Raw genomic sequence first — 21,841 nt, forward strand, 5'->3', positions numbered from 1 at the left:
AAATTTTTTTGAAAGAAAATATTATCAAGGAATGCCGAAATCAGTTAATAATGTAAATAATATTGTGTAATTTTAATATGATTGGATATATATATATATAGTTTTTTTCAGCTGCCCACCTATCATGCCCACCAATAATGTGACATTATTCTATTGGACCTATAATTTATCACATCCAATAAAATAGTGCCACATCATTGGTGGGCATAGTAGTGAGCATGATAGGTGGGCAGCTGAAAGTAACTCTCTATATGTATATATATATGCAACAAATTATGGAATGTTTAATTATATATATAGATGCAAATATTATGGAATGTTCTATATTTTTGCTATTTTTAGATTTTGTAATAATTAAGAACGGGCCGAAAAGTTATTAGTGATTTTGTATAGTTTTAATTACGGTAGTGATTTTGTATAGATTTTAATTACAGATTTACAGATGCGAATCAAATAAAGTATGCAATTATAAAATATTTATTAAATATTTATATTTTATGAATTTATATTTTTATTTTAAATTTATTATTATTAATTAATTTGTTTCTAAAAAATATTATTACTTTATACTGATATCATTATTTTATTAAATCACTTCATGTTTCTAATTTCTCCATTAAGCATGCATTCCTAAACAAAGATTTAAATACCTAAATGTACCAAAATATTGAATCAACATGATAAGATCATGCATATTACCTTTTCAATTTAAGACTATATATGTTTGAACCAAAATCTAAATTTTTCAAGAATATGTATTGCACAATTTGCAGTAAATAATAAAAAAATTAAGTAGTTATATAATGATAAAATTTTACTATTAAAATATATTTTTTTTATAACTAATACTAAGATAAAACAACTAATATTTTAATAGTTATTTAACTAAAAATATTATTTTATTCCATTAAATATAGAATAAATAGTAATTTTATCATTATATAATCATTTTATTTTTTATTATTTATTGCAAATTGTGCAATGCATCTTTTCAAAAATTTAGATTTTGATTCAATACTATATAGTCCTAAATCGAAAAAGTAATATGCTTGAACTTATCATTTTAATTAGTTTAATATTTTGGTACTTTTACATATTTAAATCCTTGTTTATGTGTGACGACCCGAGTTCTAATCTCTCATTTAATCAAATTCCAATATTAGACAAGAAACAATGTCTAAACAAAAGAGTAAAAAAAAAAAAAAAAAAATTTAAAAGATTGCCCTGCGCACGCGCGGGCGTCACCCCTCGCGCGTGCGCCGGCCAATGAGACCGAGGTCTCAAGAGCTGGCTCGCGCGCGCGCGAGTACTTGCTCGCCCATGCGCCAGCCACTGCACCAGAAAAAATGAAGGGGCTCAGCTGCTGTCAAATAGGTTCTATCATGCAATTATCATCTAATATAAGTTCATGCAAAGCCTTCTTCAATATCATAAGCTATCATGCATTCTAACATGATCTCATTACTAGAAATGGATCATAACAAAGCCTTAAAACATAACCATAAGGGCTCATAATCATGCAAAAAGCAATGTTATTCATTCAAGATCAAGCTACACCATGTTGTTTCAAAGGATTTAAACATGTATCAAATCCTAAATACAACAACAAGATAACAACTAGATCATCTACAAGTTGTGAAACCAGTAGCTATAACAAGATCATGTTTAAAGCTCAACTCTACATCATGACAGCTCTCTCAACCATCTAACTCGGATCATCATGCTATATCTCTTCAACCCTTGTTCTTCAAGATTGCCTTTGTTCTGCTCCATTTCCTCCTATTGCCATGACACATACAACATAACAATAGCCGGATAACTCCGGTGAGAAATATATTTCCCAGTAAAAGCAACTAAACATGCATATCAAACATATATCAAGATCATGATATAAAAGTAATACAATGCATGTTTTAAAAACAAGGTTCATCTCTTCATTCGTCGGTTGGGATCCCGAGAAGTAGATATCATAACTAATCCACCGACTCTCCCGCTCGAGGTGGGGTTACTTATCTTTCTTCTCTAGACTTTGAAGCAATCATATATGCAAATCAGACGCTAGGCTAAAACAACCACCCAGGCCATACATATACGATTCCTCAAATCGTCTATTCGAACGTTTCCGTTCATTTCAAAATCAAGGAATAAGTCTTCAAGATGAATGCAATATATCATCATCAAAGCATTCATTATATCAACACTTATTCAATAACTCAAAGTAAAACACATAAGAGCAAATAATCAAACAAGTATGTGATTTAAGGGAACTCGATACAAACCATCTCGAGTTGTATTCCCAATCAAATAATAGTCCACTTTTACCTTCGTATTTCGTTTGTTCTGAATGCTTCAACTCTGAACATAATCATCAAAACAAATATATCAAACTTTGATCAATTCTATCATATCAGAATTTTATCAAAATATCAATACATCTTCAATCCATTCATTTCCAAACCTTCACTTCTTCTTCCTTCAACGAAGTCCCGTTCTCGAGTCAATAAGACTTCACAATAATCTGAAATTGAAGAATAAAGATGCTAACATCAGCAACATTTCAATGAACATCTCAGTTCAATTATCAGCTATCAAAACATCCATCTATTATCAAACAACTCATCCAAAACCGTAAGCAAACTTCCTCGGTTCAAAATTCGATCTCTTGAGTTGATTGAGCTCATAACATGTTTGAAATGTAAAGATTATCTTCTAACAAAATCATTATATGATCTTCAGATCATTGGCTCAATCATAGACTATCAACAACGGTTTCAAAACATCAATCGACGGCATAACGACTGAAAATCGGTAACCGACGAAATATCGACTTCGAATTCAATCTCATATCAGCATATGTGATCATAAACCAGACAAATAACCACATACCAGCAGCTAAAATTTCGATAATACATGCTGGAGAATCCATACGATTCATTCAAAACTAAATCTTCAATCCGGTTTCGAATATAAACTAAACAACACGTCAAGAACAAGATCATATGCTCATGTACTGATCTCTGCCAATTTCGTTCTACAAAACATACTTAAAGTACTCAGAAACTTACATCAAATCTAATTACTCGTCGCAAGGATTCCAGAACATCTTTCGGAATCGAAATCGGACGAACGGATCAAAAGTTACGGCGATTTGAAGAAATCAAAATCAAAAGAAAAAGGGAGAGGTTTCGACCTCTGTTCTCAAATTCCTGATTCTATTCTGAACATAACACGTTTCATTCTGATAATTATGCTTAAAATCAGATAGCTATTGCATAAATTGCAATTTAGTCCCTGAAGTTTTCATTAATTGCAGTCCTCGGCCGTCGTTTTAATTCAATTTCAATTCAAAATAATTTAAGAATATTAGAATTTAAATCAAAACTCTAAATATTCCCAAATTAAATATACTCGGATTAAAAGTAAATTAAATTCGGATTAATTAAATAATCCTGGCTATTTGCAATTTAGCCCTTCAACGTCGATAATTGCAAATCACTCCCTGATCAGGTTAAATCTTCAAAATTCATCTTCTTTAATTTCCGAAACATGGAATTAAATCTTCAATTCCATAAATATTCAAATCGAATATTTATTCTTTTAATTTAAGAATTCTCGGAATTTAATTCTCAAAATCCACATATTCTCAAATTAAATATTTTCAGCTCGGAAATTAAATCTATCATTTTCATAACTCCTCAAATCAATGTTAGCCCATAATATGGAGTTTAATTCTCAAATTCCATAATTACTAATTGACTATTTTCGGGCCTTACATTATGAATGCATATTTAATGGAAAAATTTGAAGCACGAAGTATGTTTAATAAAATAATGATATCAAGATAAATTAATAATATTTTTTTGAAACAAATTAATTAATAATAATAAATTTAAAATAAAAATAAAAATAAATATAAATATAAATATAAATATAAATATAAATATAAATATAAATATAAAAATAAAAATAAAATATAAATGTTTGATAAGTATTTTATAATTGGATATTATGAATTGAAAAGATTTAAATCAAGAATCAAATATATAATTTTAATATTTCACAGGGGTATTTGGTGCAAAAAAAATCAAAATGTTTGTTCAGTCGCATGAGGGGCGCGTTTGCAACAATCTCTCATATAAAGGGGCATGTGTGCTAATTTTATAAAAGGACAGGGTTGAAGATGCCTATTAAAATTTCACAGGGGAGAAATGTGCATTTTCAATATTTCACAGGAGTATTTGGTGCAAATAAATCTTTAATTATATGAATTTAATTTTGTAATCAAGATCGGGAATGTTTTATATTTTGTTATATTTTATAATATTTAATTAATTACGTGCTGAGAAATAATTAGTGATTTTTATTTACGAAATTTTATATATATATATATATATATATATATATATATATGTTTACATCTATATTAAATATTTTTTGAAGCTTTGGATTTTTTTTAATTATTCATGATTTTCAATTTATTTTGGAAAAAAAAATGTAAATGTATATATATGTATATAAAAAGATGCATAGATTATGGAATTTTTAATATATATATATATATGTATGTATGTATATATATGTGTGTGTGTGTCTTTGTGTGTGTGTGTGTAAAAAATACACAAATCTTATGCAATTTTTTAATTAAATGAATATCGTGGTTTAATTATGGAATTTTTTATTTTCGTTTTTAGCAATACGATTTTGGCAAAATTTTGCCAAAAATGGCGAAAATTCAGTTATTATATATATATATGTATATATATATTATCATATTGCAAAAATAGAATTCTTGGCGTAAAATTATATATAGTGGTCCGACAAATAAAAACCATGAGTTAAGACAAATATTGCCAACAACCACTCTTATTTATGGTTGTTTCTTAATTTCTAAGGTGAGTTATGCCCTTATTTACCATATTTAATTATAATTTTTGGATCATAAACTTATCCACCTTTGTGGATTTTATATTTAATAATTTCATAATCCAATAATAATAAATGAATTTGAGTGACAATGATAAAAATGGTGGCATGAAATTTTGGCTCCGTGTAAATGTAATTAAGAAATGACATACCATCATATCTTCATGAAATAGAACTGAAAGATAGAAAAATAAAATAAAATAAAATAAAACGAGATCAAATTTTATTTATTTATTTATTTATTGACAGCAAGATCAAATATTCAAAACCTATGGCCCTTTTTTTTTATATGCTTGATTATTTCTTGATTGTTTTGGAATCTCATGTTTGAAGTAATTATTGATCAAGATTGATTAAAAGTCACTCTAGCACATCGGCACCGATGAACACTTGAAATCTTTGGACAATGAATCGCTACCCATCAACCATCTGAGGTTACATTGGTGTTTGAGAGAATATATCTGAACATAGTTGTGTTGTCCATGAAGGTAATCGAACTGGAATAGATGCTATATGTTTATGTTCGTTATGCAATTTCATGTCTGATTCATTGTCTGAATTTGTTTTCTATTAGACCGAATTGTTTGTCTTTGTCCTCTTTCTCGTTAAAATTGTCATTGCCCGAGAAATAATTTAATTTTCGCAGATTCACCAGAAAATCGATTTTCTTCTAAATTAAGATTCTGTAATAAAGATTAATTAATTGCAAAAATTTATTGAAGATATTGTAATCAAGCATAATCCGCGAATATATTTTCATATAATTGTTTCAATATTATAAACATATTCATGGTGATAGTAAATATGGTTATTCATAGATATAATATCATTTATATATTTCGGATTCACGGATTTGAAAAGATCTGTGTCATTAATTTCACAAATAAATTTTTTTTGCTATATGACATGCTATTCTTTAACAACACACTCATGTAAGAAAAATGACTAACAAAAAATTTTATTTGCTTTGTGTTTCGATCTTTTTCGCCTTGATTGGACATAGATGTTATGCCGATGAACTAGTAAGTTTTTATTGTTTATTGGCAGTTTATTATGAATCCACCAAAGCCAAAAACTCGTTGATATGCCAAAAGATTCTTCTTATCTCAAAAAACATGAACAAAATTAATCCCTTTTTTTTTATTTCATTTCTTTCTATACTTTAACTATTAGCTTCTTTATATAAATAGTGGGTATGTGTGTGTATGTATATATATTAGTTTTGATCTCACGCACCTTAGGCTACGGGGGATCCACGTGCAACCCATGTCAAAACACAATTCCGATTATCTTGAAATTTTCATGGTATGGTTGTTTTAAAAATACGAATCCAACGATATATATATCATATGATATATATTTCAACCTCAGTGGTCGGAGATTTGAAGATGACCAAAAATTAGGTTAAATGTGCAATTTTTGGCCATCTTCACATTTTCGACCACCGATATTAAAATTTGTATCATATGATATATCGTTGAATTCACATTTTCGAGACGACCCTATCTTGAAGAAATTTACAATCGGAGTTGTTTTAAATATGGGTGCACGTGGATCCCCGCACCCTAGGTGCGTGATATCAAAACTAATATATATATATATATATATATATATATATATATATATATATAATCAGTTTATGGTGGTAATAATAATATTTATTTAAATTTTTATTTCAGCCACAAAAATATTGGTGCATTGTGTACGAATTTGGCCCTGATCAAAAAGGTGATGTGTTGAAATTTATGAATTTCGCATGTTCTACAATTGTCGATTGTGGACCGATTAAGCCTGGAGGTGGGTGCTATGCGGCCGGTAACGTAGGCTGGGCAGCATCGTTCGTTCTCAATTCCTACTATCGTTTGACGGGCAATTGTTGGAATGAGTTGGCGATTCTGTGGCCAGATGATCCATGTAAGAAAACAATTTTTTTAAAGTTATTTTTGTATACAGTATATACATACGTATACTGGATTTATTTTTAAAATATATAGTGGATATAAAAAAATTATAATAACGCATACATTTTATATCGTTACTTTTTAAATATATGAAAATTTGAATATTTTAATGGTTAAATTTTTTAGTTTTAAAAAAATATTTTTAAATTTATCATAAATATTAAACATATATTTAAAAATAAAATTTTTTATTTTTAATTTAGAAAAAAAATTGATAAACTATGTATAAAAAATGAACAGAGAATGTTGCGATAATTTAATAAAAATATAAGGATAATATAGGAAAAAAATATCAAAATAAGATATTTTTAAAAAAAAATTAGGGCTGAACTTACCTTTTTAAAAACAACTTATATCAAACAGATTATTTGGCAGCTTATAACATGTTTGACAAAAAAAATTGTCAAACAAACTTAAAGAGCTTACCAACTCTGAAACAGTTTATAAGCTGTTTTCAAGAGTTTGTAAGCTTTTCCAAACACCCGTATATAATTATATATGGTATTTGTACAAATTTTTTGTCTAACTGATTTGGAAATTTCTTGAATTTGAATAGTTCTGTACGTACAATTTTTTTAAAAAAGATTTTCTCTCTATTTTGTTAATGTATTTGATATCATATAGTGCGATTTTAAAATGATTATTATATTGCATACATTTTATATTATTATTTTTTTCTTGAACATTTTTTTATCATTATTTTTAAATATAAAGAAAATGAAAAAACTTGAATTCAAGAGTTTTATAAAATTTATTTTCATGGACCTTAGTATATGTTTGTGAATTAGTATATATAGTATTTATACTAAATTTTCGTTAAGTGAATTGAAAATTTCTTGAGTTTGAATAATGTGATTGCCAAATTTTTTTTGGAAAAAAAGATATTTAGGGTATATTAAATATATTGTGAAAATTAGCATATATTGTATTTGCATCATGAATAACACAATTTTTTTTACTAATTTTATATATATATTATGAGTTTTTTTATTTAAGTTATATATTATTAGTTTTTCAGAGATCCTAATTTTATCTTTATGTTTCTGTGTTGCAGCTTACGGAAGTTGTCATTATTTGTAAAGGTGAGATGTAATTTAATTGTTTCCATATAATAATATGAATCTTTAAATTTGGATATTCAATTAAAAACTTTTTAAAAAAATTTAATGACAAGTGATGTTGTTTGAAGTTTTTCATTAATTCTCAATTATTTATTTTTCTATTTCTATATGTATGGTTTATAATCAATTTTTAGGTTTTATTTGTATTAGATAGAGGCGAAGCCAGGATTCCAAACTAGGTGGGGCTGGCTCCTTCCCGTGTTAGTAATAATTATAGTGAATATTATATTCAAATCGAGCAAAACATTCTAAAATCTAATTATCGAAAAATTAAACCGAATACACAGAATTTTACTACAAAATGGAACAAAGTAGTCCAAATTTTTTTTATTTCAATAAAAAACTGAATTAACTGAAATTATAAAGTTTTTTTTAAAAAAAAATCAAGCTTTTACAAACAAAATTTCATATAAAAACTTAACTAAATAAATTTAAAATTTATTTTTAAAAAATATATATATACAAGTCTAGTTATATTAATTATATCCAATAAAATTTTATTAAAAATTCATAAAATTTATATCCTAATAAACTTTGTTAAAAATTTAATAATATTTTTTATATAAAATTTCGATTTCTCAGTTAACCAAATTAAAGTTTTATGTTAAAAATCGAAACGAAACTGAATTAATAGATATTTTAAAACTAAAATTAATTAAAATTTCGAATAAACACAAACCAAAATTTCAAATTAATTCAGTTAGTATATTATTTCGATTCAAACAGATATTTTTTCACGTTTATACTGTAATAGATGTCTGCTATATTGGTTAAATAACTTGATATTTTGTTAGTTTCTTCATTCCCTAAGTTAACTAATAGAAATCTAATCATCCCAAAAATTTTCAACAAAGAATTATTTTTCAAATCTCATAATTATTTAGTTTTTGGTTATTCTAAATCAAAAATAGCAATACATCAATAATTCTCAAATATTTCAAACAATTGATTATATTTCCCAAAATTCGCGACAATAAATTTTTAGGGTAAAAATTCAAACTCATGTACATCATTAGTCAATATTATGACAATTGAAATAATTGCAATTAAATATGCAACATAATTTTAGATATGTCAATTTTACCTCAAAATCGCATAATTTTGAAAGCTAGAATAATAAACCAAACAATAAATTGGAATGAATTGTGATTTGAGAGAGTTTTTTTATTTTTAATTTTTTAATAGCTAAAGCTTTTTTTTTTTTAAAGCATGGGGCTGCAAAAAAAATAAAAAATTAAACTATTTTTTTTTTGAAAAAATAGGTGGGACTAGAGCCCACCCTAGCCCAAGGGTGGTTCCGCCCCTGGTATTAGATCATTTGAAATCTATTACATTTGAATTTACTTTTTTTTTTTTAAAAAAAAAACACCGCCTGTTGTGACGGGGGGTTTGGCAGACCCCTACCAGTTTATTGAAAAAAAAAGAAGGAAATACAAGAGAGGGGGACTAGGCCAAGACCTCTCAAGAAATCATTACAACTCAAGAAATTTTCGATCTAGTTCTAATGTAAGGATAACTAGACTTATCTAATTTACAAATGCCCCGTAATCTACCACTAAACTGTCCCTGAGATATAGTAGTTGATCCCTGCAATCCCATATTAGCGAGCTCATCCGCTGCCGTGTTCGCTTCCCTGTAGATATGAGACTTGACAACTTGGAATCTTGACAAGATCTTCTTAATATGAACCAAAATATTTGTAAGATTCCAGCAGGTAGTATCCGCCTCAATAATCTTGAGCGAAACCATCAAATCAACCTCTAACCATAGAGGAAAATAATTCTTCTCCTGACAGATAATAAGACCCCTGTAAATCGCAGTCAACTCCGCTCTCATGTTAGAACCCAATTGAATATTATCATGAAAAGCCAGAATTGAGCGACGAATGCATGAATTGAGTTTATACCAACCCACCGGCGGTGGTAACCACTTAACAACAGTAATAATTGAGCGACGAATGCACGAATATTGCACCCCAAACACAATTACATTTGAATTTACTTTTGTTGTTAAATAAATTTAACAATAGAAACTTTAAACATCTTACTTATTTTCACTTCCACAATGATTTTCAAATTATTCAAATATTTTAAGGATTTTAAATTTATTGTTTTTAGCGCTCAATTATAGAGTAAATAAATGTAAATATGAATTTGATTTTCTTTTTTGTAAGTTATTTAAACTATGAAAATATAATATTTTCATTCAAACTCAATCTTAGTTTAATTGAATTTTAATTATTTATTAAAATGCTTATATTACTAATCTTTAATATTAATTACATTAAAATAAAATCTCATGCATCGCACAGGTGAAATACTAATTTATTTTCTAAAGATTGATATGATTACGTTATTTATTTATTTTTTTAATGTTTTTTAGAAGCTATTTCGTACACACACACACACACACATATATATATAGACACATTAATACTAGAATGCGCGCGTTGCATGTTTTACTAGTCCATATATTAACAAAAAATAAAAAAAATATTGAAAAAAGACAATATATAGAGGCATCTGTAGTAATAAACCACTACAAATGGTTTATTTTGTGCGATGTCACTGTCACATTAAAGGTTTTTTTAAAGGAAACACCGCCGAAAGTGGGGGGAGGGGGGGGGGCGCTGGTTAGACAGACCCCTACCTGTATATAAACTTAAATAAACAATACAAATAAATTCTAAAGGGGGAGGGGCACTAGGCCAAGACCACACCAAAAGGCTATACAATGGTAAAAGTCACAACAGAACAACTAGGGGATCAAATAAAATATAACAAAAACAACCCTAGGATATAAATGAATATAGACAAAAAAATCATAGAAAACTAACTAAATCATCGTCAACAGTCATCCTGTGCAACAAAAAGCCAGCAGAAATCCACAACTCGAGCTCAGCAAAAGCAAAATCAGACCTGAGGCACGAGAGGAGAGCTGACACTATCCTGATCTGGACTAGAGATCAGGCTACACTAGAAATATGTCCAGAAAATCACGATCAGCTGTAGAGTCACTGTACATTAGAGGTCTCCTAGTGATAGGCATGTCGTCAGCCAACAAAATTAAAAATTCCTACTCCCTAACAAAATGAGTATAATAGGGAGCATGATCGAATCCACAGGGAACATATATTTATGTCTTTCAAGGAATAACAAATAAAAGGGGGGTTTTTGGTTTTGAAATAAACGATACAAATAAATTCTAAAAGGGGAGGGGCACTAGGCCAAGACCACACCAAAAGGCTATACAATGGTAAAAGTCACAACAGAACAACTAGGGGATCAAATAAAATATAACAAAAACAACCCTAGGATATAAATGAATATAGACAAAAAAATCATAGACAACTAACTAAATCATCGTCAACAGTCATCCTGTGCAACAAAAAGCCAGCAGAAATCCACAACTCGAGCTCAGCAAAAGCAAAATCAGACCTGAGGCACGAGAGGAGAGCTGACACCATCCTGATCTGGACTAGAGATCAGGCTACGCTAGAAATATGTCCAGAAAATCACGATCAGCTGTAGAGTCACTGTACATTAGAGGTCTCCTAGTGATAGGCCTGTCGTCAGCCAACAAAATTAAAAATTCCTACTCCCTAACAAAATGAGTATAATAGTGAGCATGATCGAATCCACAGGGAACATATATTTATTTCTTTCAAGGAATAACAAATAAAATGGGGGTTTTTGGTTTTGAAATAAAAATAACAAATTAAAAAAAAAAGTGAGAATTTAATAAATGAAAAGAGCAAATAATTAAAAGAGAAATTCAAATATTTTACCAACCTCTGATTCAAGGAATTTCCGTATTTCAATTATATCATTGGTCATTGGCTAACAAATAATTTATTCATGCAGTTCTAGCAATTAACCTTAAAATCATAGGGATAGCCACTAAGATTTTTGTGTTCTCCTATTTTAATTAACCAAACCCAGCATCCAGTCAAAACTTATCAATAACCAACTGGGCACGATAGCGTTCCATATTGATTAAAAATAGCCTTTCGATTTGTGAAAACAGTTAATCCTAAAATCTAGCTAACAATCGAGATAGCTGCAACTATTAAATCTAGTTCCGTTAATTTATTTAGATCAAACATGCTATGATATCACAACACATCTAATCTATCGCTACTCAAGTACCAATCATTCATGACAAATACGGATCACTGAACTCATGATTAGCAATAGAAAATTATAAATCAAATTAATTTGTCAGATTAATCGACCCACAACTTTCATGAAATAAATCATAAATTAACAAATACTAGAAACAGACAAGAATATCAATTCAAACTTAAAACCTCACAGTGATAAATCGAAATACAAGAAATATTCCTTGAATCAGAACTAAAAACTTAGCCAAGCATTATTGGCTTCATAATTCTCTAGAAAAAAATAAAAGATTAAATCTAAAAATTATGAAGAAAAAAGAAGAAGAAAATTTTTCTCTGCCTGGCCGTTTCGAGCATGCAGAAGAACAAGAGCAGAAATCTGTCTCCTAAAAAAAACTAAAATTAACGTGTAACTCAGAAAAAGGTGAAAATAAAATCCCAAAATTTTTAAAAAGAGATAAAGTCTAACTAAAAAGATAATGTAGAGATATTGTTTTTAAATAGAGAATCTCCAACTATCTTTATTTATCTAAAAATCTTCTCTTCAAAATTCTTCCATAAACTAAATACCATATTTATAATTCCTAAAATATGGTATTTTCTTCTCAAATTCTGAAATCTTCAACTCCCACAAAACAGTAACATCGTAGTAACTCAGCGCGTCCACGCCTTGCTTCAGCACCTCTTCTAGTTTGCTCAATTTCTCAAATTTCTCTTGGCAACTCTAAATATGATAGAATTCAACTTTTTAGCCCAAATTTTGTCTAAGATCATCAAAATTACTCTAACTACAAAACACAACAAAAATGCACCAATTAACATATGCAACAAAAAAAAAAAACCCGAGAAATATGATACTAAAAATATAAATATTATGAGCTTATCAAAATCTCCCACACCTAAACCATGCTTGTCCTCAAGCATATAATAGTTCAGTCTATCATCCCAACTCATCATCCTCCTTTCTCTTCCTCAACCAATCCCAAACAAATATTAATGCATCTCATGTATCACTCATTGCACTCAACAAAAATATTTTTGGTTTATATCAAAGAAAACGCTCATGTCAAAACATAGAAGATTTTTAACTATAAGCTTGCAAATATATCACGTCTTTCCCACCAAATGAATGAATTAAAATGCATGATCAAAGGACATAAAGATGGTTGTAACGGGGCTAGGGGTAAGGTAGGATAAAAAGGATAAAATGGCTAATAGAATTGAAATAATCATATAAAACCTTCCACAAACACCAATCCACCCAATTATTCATCTGCAATCCATAAAAATCTTAACATAAAAAAAAATCATTCATCACTCTTCATTTTTTCTTCTTTCATTCTCTTCTCTTTTTTTTTTGTCTCTTTTTTTTTGTTCCCGTAATTTTTTTTCTTTTTTTTTATTTTTTCAGCATTCTTTTTTTCGGGAATTTGAAATGTAAAAAAGAGAATTATAAGACTCAGAGCATGAGTAACTAAGTCTCCACACTTTTTCACAGCTTTTGCTTCAAATAGTGTCTTATGTGAAAAGTTTACATGATTTTTCAATTCAAGGTTCAAAAAAAATGGGATAATCAATAAAGAAAGGATGTTCATGGTTTATAGTGTGGGTAATTTTCAAAGAAAAGGATCAGGCTCAAAATTGGCTCACTAAGGGTATATGCATAAAGGTAGGCTCAAAACAGGGGCATATGAAAAAAAAATTAGTTTTAACATAGGGCCCTTAATTTATGAACAATGCATTCGATCCACCAAAGGGGTTAATGAGAACATGTATAACAATGCAAGTTCTAGAAAAATCAACAATGCATGACAAACACACAATCAAGAAATCAGAGCATGATATACTGATTGTTCCTTGGCTCAAATCTCACCACAGAAGATGGTTATGTGTTAGACCCATACATTTGTCCTTTCAACAAATTATCAAGAGCAACTACCCACAATGCAGCAAAGAGAATACAAAAAGGATTTTTTTTTCCAAAGGGGATGAGTGTCAAAAGTATCTAGGATTCAGAAAAGAGAAACAATAATCATGAACTAAATACCTCTTGGACATGGACTCACAAAATGAATTAAAAGAATAGAAAAACAACAATAATTAACCACCGATAAGAATGACACAAACAACGTAAACCCTCCCATACCTAAATCAGGCATTGTGCTCAATGACATAAATAAATGCTCAAATAAAACAAGAAAAAACGTAAGGAAAAGTAAAGAACTCCTCTGAAAATTTTTGAGCATCGACGAAAGTGTCATCTACTGCTGAGGTGGGGGAAACGGCGGATCAAAACCCATGTGTCGATAAAATTCCAGAAGATTTTTCTCCATCCTTGTGAATTGCTGACGGAGATAAGAAATTTCCTCGATGAAGGGCCTGGTAGAAGGTCGAAAACCGGATGGTGGTGTAGAATTTGGTGATGGTGGACGAATGTCCAATGGGTCGAGCGAGATATCGGGATTAAAATTGGTCTGGCTGGACTTCGCTGTAGCAGGACCTGGTGGAAAAAACGAGAAAACTCCCTACACTTGGTTTATGAGTCCCATACTCTCTAAACAACGCAAATCCAAAGGATACATAGGACAAGCCACATGCAAATTATTATCATTCAAATCAAGCAATTTGGCATTAACAGCTAGTGTAGTAATCAAAGAACCAAGAATCAAATGACGTTTATTTTTTACTACACTAGCAAATTGTGAAACCAACCAATAACCCAAATTAACTTTTTTCTGGCCTTCCATGCACCAAAGGAAGAAAAGTTCAGATTTTGTTAGCACACCTGCTGAATCTGTTCGACCCGGAAAATTAAAAGCCAAGAACCTATAAATGTATTTCCAAGCTAGATCATAAAGGTACGAGTCCTTGGACTTACTTGGGTCATAATCTTTTTGGTTCGATGTAGCTCGATAAACAAGAATGGGAGTAAATTTGTCATCATAGTCACATGCACTAGTCAAATAATCATCAGTCTTAGCAAATTCTTCGGTGATAAACCAAAGGTCAGATTAAATTCAGTGATTGATAATTTGAAAGTGCGCCCCATCAAACGAAAACGAACTACTCCCGGGCTCGAGAGTGTAAAATTTTCAGGTTTGACAAATTCAAAAGTAGTATAAAAGTCTCGCACCAGCTCGATATATGCAGGACATGAAACAGAAAAATAAGACTCCCACCCAATGTTATGAATTAATTTCAACACTTTATCCTTAATATTCAAAGTCTCCAAGGTGGGGTGATCAATATACTTACAGGGAATTATTTGTTTTTGACAAATCAATTTGTACCTACACTTTTCCGCCTTTTTAGTAAAAACTAAATTACCATTCAAATCAAATTCAGAAGGCGGCGGTAAGACATTCATTCTCTTTCCCATTCGAGCCTTTTTATACGCTGGAGATGAACTAGATTCACCGACTCTCTTTTTTGTAGCACTAGACTCTCGACTCATGGTACCAAAAATATTTTTTTAACAATTAATACCCATATCACAACAACTAAACGATCAATTAGTGAGCAAACAAAAGGGGAGAGATATCACCGATTTGTTATTGGCGGAGGCGCTGGAGGCTGGATAAGATAAGAAGCAGCAGCAGCAGCGGCAGCGGTGATAATAAACAAGCGACAGCCGGTGGTGGTATTGAGAAGGTAAGGCAGGTGGCAGCCCGGCTGTATGGATGTGCCGATGGAGAAGAACAGCAGAGAATCCTTTCTATTATGAAAATTGGCGGAGTGAAAAAACTGTGAAGAGGCAGCAGCGTTCGGCTATATGGAGAAGTGATGCAGATAGGTGGCGACGGGGTATCAGACGGCTGGAGATGATGGAGAGAAACACGGTTCCTGGTGGTTGTTCGACGCGAGATATGAACAGAGAAAGCTGCAGGACATTCGTGTTGTGCAAGAGGAGAACAGCGGTCGGCGATGAAGATGGGCTTCGCTGGAGAAATAGAGACAGGCGGTGTTGTGGTTAAAACGAGAAGAGAAGGAAGGTGTGAAAACCCGGAACTTGGCCTCCAAGTTTTTTTCAATTTAGGAATGATCTCCCAAACTTGGAAGAGGTAATATTTCCTTTTCTTCGAGATTGAACAACTTGGATACAAATCAACTTATTTCAAAAATTAAATCAAGTTGATTTAATGACAGAATTTTTATTATCTATCAAACTGATTTTATTTTCGTAATCGGAGCAACAAATCACTCTATTTTCAACCCCATATCTCGTCAACCTTTCCTATATAAAGCCACAAGACCTCTTCAAAAATCTCACACAAAAATACTATTTTTCACTCTATATTTTCGAGAAGCAGTTAGCCATTAGGGTCAAAAATTTTTCCACTATTCTCTTTTTATTTTCGAAATTAAGGTTTCCAATTTGTGTCAGATCCATTTTCGAGAATTTTGATTAGAATTAAGAGAAGAAAAATATATGTAGGTTGGTCATAGGCCTTCGTGACATAGGAATAAAATAAAGGAAAAGAGTGTTCTTATTGGCCAAGGGATTAAGCTCTCTCGAAAGTGATTTCTGAACTTTTCTTTCGGAATTGTCGAAGTTGCTGTACACCTTCAAGTTATTTGATTTCTCATGCGTACCAAGGTAAGTGGGCTTATGCTTTAAAATTATATGTATGATTTAAAATTCGATCGCTCATGTTAATCGTTGGAATTTTGCTATTTAATATTGTTCATGATAATGCTTTGCTGGAAAAATGTTTTGACACTGTTATGAATCGAATTAGGAGTGGAAAGGGAATTTCCGAACCATGTTATGTTATGGCCCTGATACGGTGGGTAATAATAATCGTTCTATGACCTCACCCCTTAGAGGGATTACATATAGGGGACTGATCAGTTAGCCACGATTAATGAGAGGAATTTCAGTGTCTGACCAAAATATGTAAATCATGTTGATTTTGTTATGATGATGATGTTTATGTTATGTTATGATGAGACATGTTATGATATGATATGTTTTGAAATATGACATGCTTGAAATCCAAGTATGAGTTTTCTCAAATGAATATATCTAAATATATATATTTTGGTATGATCGATCGGCCCCCACTTGCTGAGTGTTTCTCAAAACACTCACCCCTTACCTTTTCCCTCCCAGATGATACAGAAGAAGAATTAGAGGATCGAGAACAAGACCAGTTTTGGGGTTGGTGAAAGAAAGAACTTTAGGATTTAATTTTGTTATTTCTTTTGGGATTGTTGCATTTAATATTTTGATATTTAAGTCTTTTAGTCGCTTTCACAATTATGTATTAGTTTTTGGGTTAACGAGTTGTAAAGATAATTTTTTTGGAGCTTTTATTTATGAGAAAATACTAGTTTGCATATATTGTATTAAGAGCCTTGTTGTTTTCGAATTTTATTTGAAAGCAATGGCGATGTCACCCGACCCCGGGATCGGGGCGTGACAGAAATGGTATCAGAGCAAAACCAGGCTCATGGTCTTGATGCGAAATTAGAATTTAGAATTTATGATCTTGATGGAAAGGAACCACTTGGGTGTAGTATTTATATTGCATAGGCAATATAAAATTTGAAATTAATTTTGTTGGTGAATTCTTGGTTTAAGTTAGATTGAATTATTTAAGTCGTTATTTTTGGGATTCATAAGGAATCATTGGGGTATTGGATTAAGTTTTGATTGTTGAGACTTAAGTTGACATTTGAGATTTAAGTTTGATATTTGGACTTTAATTATGATTTTTTTAGATTTAAGTTTGAACATTATTATTGAAATAATTTAGTCTTATGTTTTTAGACAACTAAGTTAATTCAAGTTTCGAGGACGAAACTTTTCATAAGGAGGGAAGGATGTGAAAACCCGAAACTTGGCCTCCAAGTTTTTTTCAATTTAGGAATGATCTCCCAAACTTGGAATAGGTAATCTTTCCTTTTCTTCGAGATTGAACAACTTGGATACAAATCAACTTATTTCAGAAATTAAATCAAGTTGATTTATTGACAGAATTTTTATTATCTATCAAACTTATTTTATTTTCGTAATCGGAGCAACAAATCACTCTATTTTCAACCCCATATCTCGTCAACCTTTCCTATATAAAGCCACAAGACCTCTTCAAAAATCTCACAAAAAAATTCTATTTTTCACTCTATATTTTCGAGAAGCAGTTAGCCATTAGGGTCAAAAATTTGTCCACTATTCTCTTTTTATTTTCGAAATTAAGGTTTCCAATTTGTGTCAGATCCATTTTCCAGAATTTTGATTAGAATTAAGAGAAGAAAAATATATGTAGGTTGGTCATAGGCCTTCGTGACATAGGAATAAAAATAAAGGAAAAGAGTGTTCTTATTGGCCAAGGGATTAAGCTCTCTCGAAAGTGATTTCTGAACTTTTCTTTCGGAATTGTCGAAGTTGCTGTACACCTTCAAGTTATTTGATTTCTCATGCATACCAAGGTAAGTGGGCTTATGTTTTAAAATTATATGTATGATTTAAAATTCGATCGCTCATGTTAATCGTTGGAATTTTGCTATTTAATATTGTTCATGGTAATGCTTTGCTGGAAAAATGTTTTGACACTGTTATGAATCGAATTAGGAGTGGAAAGGGAATTTCCGAACCATGTTATGTTATGGCCCTGATACGGTGGGTAATAATAATCGTTTTATGACCTCACCCCTTAGAGGGATTACATATAGGGGACTGATCAGTTAGCCACGATTAATGAGAGGAATTTCAGTGTCTGACCAAAATATGTAAATCATGTTGATTTTGTTATGATGATGATGTTTATGTTATGTTATGATGAGACATGTTATGAGATGATATGTTTTGAAATATGACATGCTTGAAATCCAAGTATGAGTTTTCTCAAATGAATATATCTAAATATATATATTTTGGTATGATCGATCGGCCCCCACTTGCTGAGTGTTTCTCAAAACACTCACCCCTTACCTTTTCCCTCCCAGATGATACAGAAGAAGAATTAGAGGATCGAGAACAAGACCAGTTTTGGGGTTGGTGAAAGAAAGAACTTAGGATTTAATTTTGTTATTTCTTTTGGGATTGTTGCATTTAATATTTTGATATTTAAGTCTTTTATTCGCTTTCGCAATTATGTATTAGTTTTTGGGTTAACGAGTTGTAAAGATAATTTTTTTGGAGCTTTTATTTATGAGAAAATACTAGTTTGCATATACTGTATTAAGAGACTTGTTGTTTTCGAATTTTATTTGAAAGCAATGGTGATGTCACCCGACCCCAGGATCGGGGCGTGAAAGAAATGGTATCAGAGCAAAACCAGGTTCATGGTCTTGATGGGAAATTAGAATTTAGAATTTATGATCTTGATGGAAAGGAACCACTTGGGTGTAGTATTTATATTGAATAGGCAATATAAAATTTGAAATTAATTTTGTTGGTGAATTCTTGGTTTAAGTTAGATTGAATTATTTAAGTCGTTATTTTTGGGATTCATAAGGAATCATCGGGGTATTGGATTATGTTTTGATTGTTGAGACTTAAGTTGACATTTGAAATTTAAGTTTGATATTTGGACTTTAATTATGATTTTTTTAGATTTAAGTTTGAACATTATTATTGAAATAATTTAGTCTTATGTTTTTAGACAATTAAGTTAATTCAAGTTTCGAGGACGAAACTTTTCATAAGGAGGGAAGGATGTGAAAACCCGGAACTTGGCCTCCAAGTTTTTTTCAATTTAGGAATGATCTCCCAAACTTGGAAGAGGTAATCTTTCCTTTTCTTCGAGATTGAACAACTTGGATACAAATCAACTTATTTCAGAAATTAAATCAAGTTGATTTATTGACAAAATTTTTATTATCTATCAAACTGATTTTATTTTCGTAATCGGAGCAACAAATCACTCTATTTTCAACCCCATATCTCGTCAACCTTTCCTATATAAAGCCACAAGACCTCTTCAAAAATCTCACACAAAAATACTATTTTTCACTCTATATTTTTGAGAAGTAGTTAGCCATTAGGGTCAAAAAATTTTTCACTATTCTCTTTTTATTTTCAAAATTAAGGTTTCCAATTTGTGTCAGATCCATTTTCGAGAATTGTGATTAGAATTAAGAGAAGAAAAATATATGTAGGTTGGTCATAGGCCTTCGTGACATAGGAATAAAATAAAGGAAAAGAGTGTTCTTATTGGCCAAGGGATTAAGCTCTTTCGAAAGTGATTTCTGAACTTTTCTTTCGGAATTGTCGAAGTTGCTGTACACCTTCAAGTTATTTAATTTCTCATGCATACCAAGGTAAGTGGGCTTATGCTTTAAAATTATATGTATGATTTAAAATTCGATCGCTCATGTTAATCATTGGAATTTTGCTATTTAATATTGTTCATGATAATGCTTTGCTGGAAAAATGTTTTGACACTGTTATGAATCGAATTAGGAGTGGAAAGGGAATTTCCGAACCATGTTATGTTATGGCCCTGATACGGTGGGTAATAATAATCGTTCTATGACCTCACCCCTTAGAGGGATTACATATAGGGGACTGATCAGTTAGCCACGATTAATGAGAGGAATATCAGTGTCTGACCAAAATATGTAAATCATGTTGATTTTGTTATGATGATGATGTTTATGTTATGTTATGATGAGACATGTTATGAGATGATATGTTTTGAAATATGACATGATTGAAATCCAAGTATGAGTTTTCTCAAATGAATATATCTAAATATATATATTTTGGTATGATCGATCGGCCCCCACTTGCTGAGTGTTTCTCAAAACACTCACCCCTTACCTTTTCCCTCCCAGATGATACAGAAGAAGAATTAGAGGATCGAGAACAAGACCAGTTTTGGGGTTGGTGAAAGAAAGAACTTTAGGATTTAATTTTGTTATTTCTTTTGGGATTGTTGCATTTAATATTTTGATATTTAAGTCTTTTAGTCGCTTTCGCAATTATGTATTAGTTTTTGGGTTAACGAGTTGTAAAGATAATTTTTTTGGAGCTTTTATTTATGAGAAAATACTAGTTTGCATATACTGTATTAAGAGCCTTGTTGTTTTCGAATTTTATTTGAAAGCAATGGCGATGTCACCCGACCCCGGGATCGGGGCGTGACAGAAGGTGGCTGGAGAAGATGGGTAGCAGCAGCGCTGCTGTTCCGTGACGACGAAGGTGATACGATGGAGAAAGCGGTAAGCGCACGGACTGGAGATCGGCAGTTCGCAGGCGGTAGGCGGTGATGAGGGACAAGCAGCGGCGGCCTGTGATGGTGGTGTACAGCGTTGCCGACTTGCTTGGAGATGAAGGAGAAAAAGATACGGTCCTTTAAGAGAAACGAGAAGGAGATAAATTGAGCAGGGAGGAAGAGGCCTGCAGAAGATAAGAAAAAAAAAAGATAAGACGATAAACCCTTATATTTTTATTATTATTATTATTATTATTATTATTAATTAAATAAAACTTAAGCAAATTCGATTTTTTGTAACAGAAAATAATTTTTCATAGGGCGTGGGCACGACTTGTAGAAAATTATTTTCTGAAAATTTTAAAGATGTAAAGAAGAAATTTTGATTTTTTGTACAAAAAATGATTTTTCATAGGGCGTGGGCACGCCTTGTAGAAAAATATTTTCTGAATTTTTTTTTTCAAAAGCAAGCATAAACTAAAATAATAATAATAATAATAATAATAATAATGAGAAAAAAATGTCGGGTTGCCTCCCAAAAGCGCAATTTTTTAG

General features: G+C 30.8%; 1 long non-coding RNA gene across 1 annotated transcript; it reads left to right on the forward strand.

Annotated features, from left to right (window-relative positions):
* The first annotated feature begins 5,810 nt into the window (after positions 1-5,810).
* Positions 5,811-8,075, forward strand: LOC140879620 (uncharacterized). The gene is made up of 3 exons (XR_012149473.1): positions 5,811-5,945; positions 6,603-6,837; positions 7,939-8,075. It is a non-coding gene; the product is annotated as an uncharacterized lncRNA (long non-coding RNA).
* Positions 8,076-21,841: the final 13,766 nt, after the last annotated feature.

The sequence above is a fragment of the Henckelia pumila genome, chromosome 2 (genome assembly GCF_033568475.1).
Source record: "Henckelia pumila isolate YLH828 chromosome 2, ASM3356847v2, whole genome shotgun sequence".
Lineage (NCBI taxonomy): Eukaryota > Viridiplantae > Streptophyta > Magnoliopsida > Lamiales > Gesneriaceae > Henckelia > Henckelia pumila.